The following is an 8,228-nucleotide window of genomic DNA, read 5'->3' as shown; positions in this document are numbered from 1 at the left end:
TTAAATTTTTTCTACAACTAAGTGAAATAAATTCCCATCCCCCACACTTAGAAAGATATCGTCCTCAATGAGAACAAGGAAAAGAAATAAAATAAAATAAAAATAAAAACTTAAAGTAATCAAAATTAAAACAGAGAACGGGTTACTCCCATGGTTTATATGCAGAATCTGCATCAGTTGTGAATCAATCGAGCGACCGTATAGCATTTCATTCGCGGCCGCAACCTCGGGAGAACCAGTTCCTAAACGCCATCAGAGCTACCATGCGCATAATAATACCTACAATAATTCAAACTCGCTCGCATGTAGCGGCGTACAAAACAGAAAGCAAAAACATAAGAAATAAACATATTTTTGTGTTTTTGATTTTTTTGATTTTTAATTTTTTTCATTTTGATTTTTTTAACTAACAAAAATAAAATAAATAAAACAGATAATAAAGAAAATCATAATACACACTCTACAACTCGGGCTGTTTCCCGAGTGAACATGTCTATGCCTCGGTGAATGAGTCAAGGTAGAACACCTCGACTGTCTGATCAGCTACCGGCTCGCCTATGTAGTGCTTCAATCTCTGACCGTTCACCTTAAACTTCCCGCTTTCGTCTTCAATCTAAATTGTGCCATACGGGAATACCTCAGTAATGGTGAACGGGCCTGACCATCGGGAATTCAGCTTTCCCGGAAATAATCGTAATCGAAAATTAAATAGCAAAACCCGATCCCCACAGTTGAACTGTATATTACCTCTCAACTTCCTATCATGCAGCTCTTTGGTCTTCAGCTTATAACTATATGAGTGCGCATATGCATGATCGCGAAGTTCCTCTAACTCATGCATGATGGAAACGATTATCTCCCGCGGATGCAAGATCAAGGTTAACTGTTTGAAGTACCCATGAAGCACGATGCTCCAACTAAACAGGCAGATGACAAGATTTCCCATAAACCATCCGAAACGGTGTGGAACCGGTCGGAGTTTTGTACGATGTACGGAAAGCCCATAAAGCATCATCTAATTTGTCGGACCAATCCTTTCGGTTTAGCCCAACCGTCTTCTCAAAAATGCGTTTAATGCCCCGGTTACTCACCTCCACTTGTCTACTAGTCTGTGGATGGTAGGCAGTCGCAAGTCGATGGGTGACCCCATAGCATTGCAACGCCTTCTCCATCTGTGCGTTGCAGAAGTGAGTACCTCGATCGCTGATCAAGGCTTTCGGTACACCAAAACGAGAGAAAAGATTTTTTCAGAAATCTCACTTCAACTCGGGCGTCGTTAGTGGGCAAGGCTCTCGCCTCGACCCACTGGGAGACGTAATCAACTGCCACAAGTATGTACTTGTTCTCTCTAGACGACGGGAACGGGCCCATAATATCAATACCCCAAATATCAAAAATCTCGCAAACCTGAATAGCATTTTTGGGCATCTCATTTCGGGATGAGATGTTACCGACACGCTGGCATCGGTCACAGCTTTTAACGAATACATGAGCGTCTTTGAAAATAGAAGGCCAATAGAATCCTGAATTGAAAACATTCTTAGCAGTAAGAACAGCACCATGGTGACCTCCTGTCGGTCCCTCATGACAGTGGTTCAAAATTCGCCACCCCTCTTCGACATCTACGCATCTCCTCACCAGCTGATCAGCACCTATGCGAAAAAGAAACGGGTCGTCCCAGATGTAGAACTTAACGTCAGCAAAAATTTTCTTCTGTTGCTGGTGAGACATCCTCCTAGGGAGGGAACCATCGAAGAGGAAGTTCGCGATATCAGCAAACCACGGGTAGCCGTCATCCTGAGCTTTGACAAACATGAGATTCTCTATCGGGAAGTGGTCATTGATGATGACCCCAGCATCTCCAATCTCGGGTCTCTCAAGACATGACAAGTGATCGGCCGCTACATTCTCGGCCCCCTTTTTATCACGGATTTCTATATCAAACTCTTGAAGCAGCAGGATCCATCGGATAAGACGAGGCTTAGCATCCTGCTTGTTGAAAAGATAACGAATGGCAGCATGATCCGTGTAGACGACTGTTTTGGACAGAACAAGATATGACCAAAACTTATCAAATGCAAACACTACAGCTAACAACTCTTATTCAGTGGTGGTGTAATTCTCCTGAGCACTGTTCAAGGTCTGGCTAGCATAGTAGATCGGGTGGAAGTGCTTCTCCTTCCGCTGTCCAAGCACTGCTCCTACGTCATAGTCGCTCGCATCACACATCAATTCGAATGGCAAAGACCAGTCACGAGCAATCATGATCGGGGCGTTAACGAGTTTGTCTTTTAGAAGATCAAACGCCTCGATACACTGTTCAGAGAAAACAAATGGTGCGTCTTTCTCTAGTAGCTTGGTCATCGGTCTCGCAATTTTCATGAAATCTTTAATGAACCGGCGGTAGAAACCAGCATGACCTAAGAAGCTACGGATGGATCTCACAGAAGTGGGCGGGGGAAGATTAGAAATGGTTTCAATTTTAGCTCGATCGACCTCGATCCCCGCACTCGAGATCCTATGTTCTAAAACAATGCCCTCACGTTCCATGAAGTGACACTTCGCCCAGTTGAGGACTAGGTTGGTGTCGACGCAACGAGCCATCATCTTATCAAGGTTGGAGAGACAATGATCGAAAGAATTCCCGAAGACAGAAAAATCGTAAATGAAGACCTCCATGGAATCCTCGATCATGTCATGAAAGATTGCCACCATACATCGCTGGAAAGTAGCTAGAGCATTAAAAAGTCCAAAGGGCATACGTTTATAGGCAAACGTGCCATAGGGGCATGTGAATGTGGTTTTCTCCTGATCATCGGGAGAGATCTGGATTTTGAAATACCCAGAGAAACCTTCCAGAAAGCAGTAGTACTGCTGGCCTGCCAAACGGTCAAGCATCTGATTAATGAAGGGTAGAGGAAAATGATCTTTCCTAGTGGCATCGTTCAGTCTGCGGTAGTTGATGCAGACTCTCCAACCAGTCACGGTCCTAGTGGGAATAAGCTCGTTCCTTTCATTGGTGACAACAGTCATGCCACCCTTCTTCGGAACCACTTGGACCGGACTCACCCAGGCGCTATCAGAGATGGGAAAAATGATTCCCGCATCAAGGAGTTTAATGATTTCTTTCTTAACGACCTCTAGCATTTTCGGATTAAGCCTCCGTTGAGGATGAACGACAGATTTGAAATCCTCCATGAGGATTTTATGAGTGCAGAACAAGGGATTAATCCCTTTGATATCTATAATCTTCCATGCTATCGCCTCCTTATGCTCTTTCAGCACCTTCAACAACTTCAACTTCTCGACCTCCGTCCAGGCAGACGCGATGATGACGGGTTGCTTCCTCTCCTTGTCCAGAAATGCATACCATAGATGATCGGTTAGATCCTTAAGTTCTAAGGAAGGAGGAGGGCTCTCAACTGAAGGTCGGTCTCTGGGATCGTCTCGCACGATCTCAACAGCTGCCTCTGAATCTAGGGATGGTGACACGGTGTCATCCATTAAGGGTTGAGTGGTCATGGCAACCATCTCGACCTCTGAAATATCCCTATCGAGGATCTGTGGGTCTAAGGTAGGTCCTCCACAGATGTTAGTGAAAAACTCCCGCACATGCGATACGATGTTGTCAACGAAATACAGGGAGTCGTCCGCCGACTTGGGGTGCTTGAGTGACAGTCTTACGTCAAAGGTGACGTTATCATCCCCAACTTTCAGAATCAATTTTCCCTCACGGATGTCAATCAACGCCTGTGCGGTGGCAAGGAATGGTCGACCTAAAATGAATGGGACACTATCATCCTCATTCATATCCAGAATGACAAAGTCCACCGGGAAAATGAACTTGTCGATACGAACAAACATGTTCTCGGTCACCCCTCGCGGATATTTTATAGAACGATCAGCAAGTTGGATACTCATCCGGGTTGGCCTCGGTTCGCCAAGACCCAACTTACTGAACACAGAATACGGCATGAGATTGATGCTGGCCCCAAGATTGGCCAAAGCATGTCGAACCGTATCGTCGCCTAAGATGCAGGGAATTGTAAAACTCCCAAGATCGGCCATCATTTCAGGCAACTTGCTCTGCAACACTGCAGAGCACCCATCACTCAATGGAATAGAAGAGACCTCAGCTAGCTTCTACTTATTGGAAAGAATGTCCATGAGGAATTTGGCATATTTGGGCATCTGAGTGAGCGCCTCAAGGAAAGGAATGTTTGGGTGAAGCTGTTTGAGAAGTTCAAGGAACTTGAAGTTTTGCTCCTCGTCTCTATCTGATCGGAGTCTTCCAGGATAAGGCAGTTTGGGTTTGTAGACTCTCAGAGGAGGGTTTGATGATGATGAAGGTATGTTGGCCGGCTTCATACTCGTTGGAATAGTCTGCTGGTGTGCCTCAACCAGAGGTGGCTCCATCTGGATATCCTCGTCCACCTGCTCCTCTTCATCAACCGCAGGTGTGACAACTCTCGAAGGACCAGCCTCATTTTCTCTTCTAGCACCGCTCCTAGTAGTCACCGCTTTGGTGAACCCTCTCGGATTTTTCTCAGTATTACTTGGTAGTGAACCTGGTTCTCTCTCGGATAACTGGCTGGCAATCTCTCCGACGTGACGCTCAAGATTAGCTAGAGACCTGGCTTGGTTCTTCAGCATACGTGTTCCGCAAATTTCGCCTCATTTGTCACTCGGTTCCTCTTATCTCGCTTCAGCAGCTCAGCCATCATCTCCTCTAATGAGGCTTTCTTCTCCTCTCTCCCCACTTGTTATGAACTTTCCTGGCCCGAACTCCCCTGCCTGAATAGATTCTTTCGACGCTGGTTTTGGTATTGGGCTTGGTAGCCACTGGCTTGTCCCCTCGATAGTTATTTTGATTTCTCCGGCCAGTGTTGCTGCCGAAGGCGGGGTTTTGATATCTCAAGGGGTTGTTGACGAAGTCAACCTCCTCCTGATTGTTATCTGGCTTAACAGGACATTCAATGGTGTCGTGACCCCCTTGGCAAACCTCACACTTCGCACGCTCTTAATGGTAAGATCTCTAACGAGTTTGTTTAAAACATCAATCTGCGCCTGCATGCTAGTGTTCGAATCATCCTAAAGTACTCCTCTCGACGACGTGGAAGAATTTCGGCCCCCGTGCCACTCGTAGCTCGCTGCTAGATCATCAAAAAGGATGACGCACTCATCGGAATCTTTATTCTTAAGGAGGTTCCCGTTAGCAGTTTGGTTCAACATCTCTCTCACGTACTGAGTGGCTCCATTGTAAAATTTCTCGATGAGCATCAACTTATCTAAACCATGATGAGGACAACTAAGAAGGAGGTCCTTGAATCTTTCCCAAACTTCCCCGAAAGACTCGTCGGACCTCATGCGTAAAGAACAAATCTCCTCACGGAGTCGAGCGGATTTAGAGGCGGAAAGAATTTGGTCAAGAATTTCTCTTGAAAGCCCGCCCAAGTGGTGATGGATCCAGCAGGTAGTGACTTCAGCCATTTGTAGGCTTTTCCGGAAAAGTGAGAAGGGAAAAAGACGGAGATAGATGGCTTCATCGTTCACGTTTCCGATATCGAAAGTTTCGCAGATTTGAACAAACATGTCGATGTGGTTTGAAGGGTCTTCATTCTCTATCCCTTCGAATTGGAGTGCGGTTTTGATGAGTTGCATGACGTGGGCAGGAATGGACCAGTTGCCAGCGGCGGCACCGTTCGGTAAAGTGATGCTAGAATGAGGATTCGGAGTCGGCCTACCATAGTCAGCTACTACTCTCTTAGGCGGTTGGTCACTCATGTTCCTATCCCTAGAAGATGCGGAAGAAATAGAAGTAGAAGAAGAATCAGAACCTGTCGGTGAAACAAAATGCTCTCTCTCGGGCTGGACTTTCTCGGTATCGTCAGACGTTTCAAGATTCGGCGGTCATTGTGAGCGGGTATGAGGCATACGACTATAAAGGAAAACTAAAATTAACTATGCTAAAACTAAACCAAAAATGAATAAAACAAATAAGCAAGTAAACACAAAACAGGTAAGTCCCCAAACTCGGGTCGTTCTCTAATCGACTCAAACCGTGTCCCCGGCAACGGCGCCAAAAACTTGATGTGCGAAAAAATATATATAAATAAAACACGAATCGCAACTAAGCTTTAAAAACCAAACAATCTATCCTAGTTCACACAAACGGCAAGTGCACAGGTCGCGTATAGCAAAGATAAAGAAAGTCCGGATATTGAACTCGAAGACACGTGAGAACGGCTCAGATTATAAACCCTAATCCAAGTCCTACCTAATAATAATTAATTGATTATATTATTTTTATATTTTAATTTATTTAAAACTAATTTGCTTAACTTAATTGAACTAACTAGAAAAGTTAGCGGGACTTAACGAGGTTTTAACAAATATGGAGAAACGACTACCTAGGCAAGAATCCTACTGACAATTCAATGGTTAACGGAATTAACTAATCACACGACACCGGGATCTTAAAATAATTAACTAAGGATCATAAAAGTTCGTTAGATCACCTCTCGGTCTTACCAACTAACCCTCACAAATCTAAGAAGATTAATAAATGCACCGGGAGAAAGATTACTAAGGTACCCTAATGACGCATCTCCTCTCGGACTCAACGACACAAACCCACTTAAAATTGGTACTAAAAATTATAGGGATTAAGGGGTAACAATATCTAACCCAATCTAAGACACTTATTTGCACGCAAAACTAAACTGGATAAGACCAAAACTCGCTCTCGCGCAATTCTAACCTAACCGAATAAAGACACGAGACAAACCGACTCCCTATTACCTATCGGTCGCAAGGAAGGTGAACCTATTGAATTTTAATAATTAATTGTACTCAAGATTCCTATGGCCGCGCTAACCACAAACAGATCAAAAACACCAAGTCTATGACCTAACCGAATAACCCTAACCGGACGATAAAAAATCAATCAATCAAGGCAATAAGGGGAATCACATGCACAAATTATATAAAAATAATATTTTAACACATCAAAGATTAAATTAAATAAAGCCTTTCAATAATAATACGTCATATAATTGATTAAAACCAAATAAACCGTCAAACAACATCAATATTCATCTCAACCTAGGTAGTGTAAAAGATTTAGCCAATAATCATAACCAATGAAAACTTAATAGATTCAAAAGTCATAATCATCATATCAAGAAATATGGAGATGAACTTATAAAATAAATAGTGCAAACCACTTTGAAAAAAAATAATGTTCCCTATTGCGGTTGTTGTCCCGACTCTCCTTTAGCCTTATTCTTCTTCCTTGACTCATGAATTGCAGAATGAAGAGGTATGTACCCGCCTCAGCATCGAGCGGGGCGGGTCAACCCACAAGATATATACAAGACATTAGAAATCAAAGATATTATCAAGGCACAAAGCCAAAACTTATGCTCAAGCATCACATGCTTGCACATATCACATATGCTCAAGCATCACATATGCTCACGCATCACATGTGCTCATGCATCACATATGCTCGCGCGTATCACATGCTCACGCATCATATATGCTTATGCATATCACATCGTGCGTGGCGCATCCGCGCGCGGCGCATTTCACATGCTCGCGCATCATACATGCCCACCCATATCACAGTTGCGCATGGCGCAGCTGCGCGTGGGGCATCCGCGCGTGACGCGTATTACATGCTTGTGCGTATCGCATCTGCGCATGAAATATCTGCGCGTGAGAATAAAGAGAAGACCTCGCGCATCCTCAGGATGGGCGCATATCACACGTGCACATAATCAACCTCGTCCTTATCCAAATCAGGATTAGGGCAACCTTGATTGTGCACGTCAGACAACCTTCCAGAAGGCATCTTTTTAAGGAATAAGGATATGCTGATATTGACAGCTGCTAAATGAAAGGTGGACAGCTCAGCATGACTCATGGGTTACCACGTGGTCATAACCAATGAAAAAGCACCAGGTGTCTCCAGGGACACGTGGCGCAAATCGATTGGAGGAGGCCAACAAAACCCTAATTTGGTCTCAGCACAATCAGTGGAAACCCTAGCACTATAAATACATCATAACGTACACAGTTACAAAAAACACATTGATTCACATTGAAGCATATTCAATTACATTCACTGACAGGCAGCCCTAGTCAGTTACTTTCTCATACACAGAGAGACAATCATAATAATCATACAGGGTAACATACAGTATTCAGCTATTAAGCAATACTCT

The 8,228-nt window shown here is 44.0% G+C and overlaps 1 non-coding gene across 1 annotated transcript; it reads left to right on the top strand.

The window, feature by feature from the left end:
- Nucleotides 1–5,290: 5,290 nt before the first annotated feature.
- Nucleotides 5,291–5,397, top strand: LOC143601743 (small nucleolar RNA R71). The gene has a single exon (XR_013147715.1). It is a non-coding gene; the product is annotated as a small nucleolar RNA R71 (small nucleolar RNA).
- The last annotated feature ends 2,831 nt before the right edge of the window (nucleotides 5,398–8,228 follow it).

The sequence above is a fragment of the Bidens hawaiensis genome, unplaced genomic scaffold (genome assembly GCF_021521415.1).
Source record: "Bidens hawaiensis isolate Kalapana, Puna unplaced genomic scaffold, B.hawaiensis_p1.1 tig00057008_1, whole genome shotgun sequence".
Classification (NCBI taxonomy): domain Eukaryota; kingdom Viridiplantae; phylum Streptophyta; class Magnoliopsida; order Asterales; family Asteraceae; genus Bidens; species Bidens hawaiensis.
This window is presented reverse-complemented; position numbering and strand designations above follow the sequence as displayed.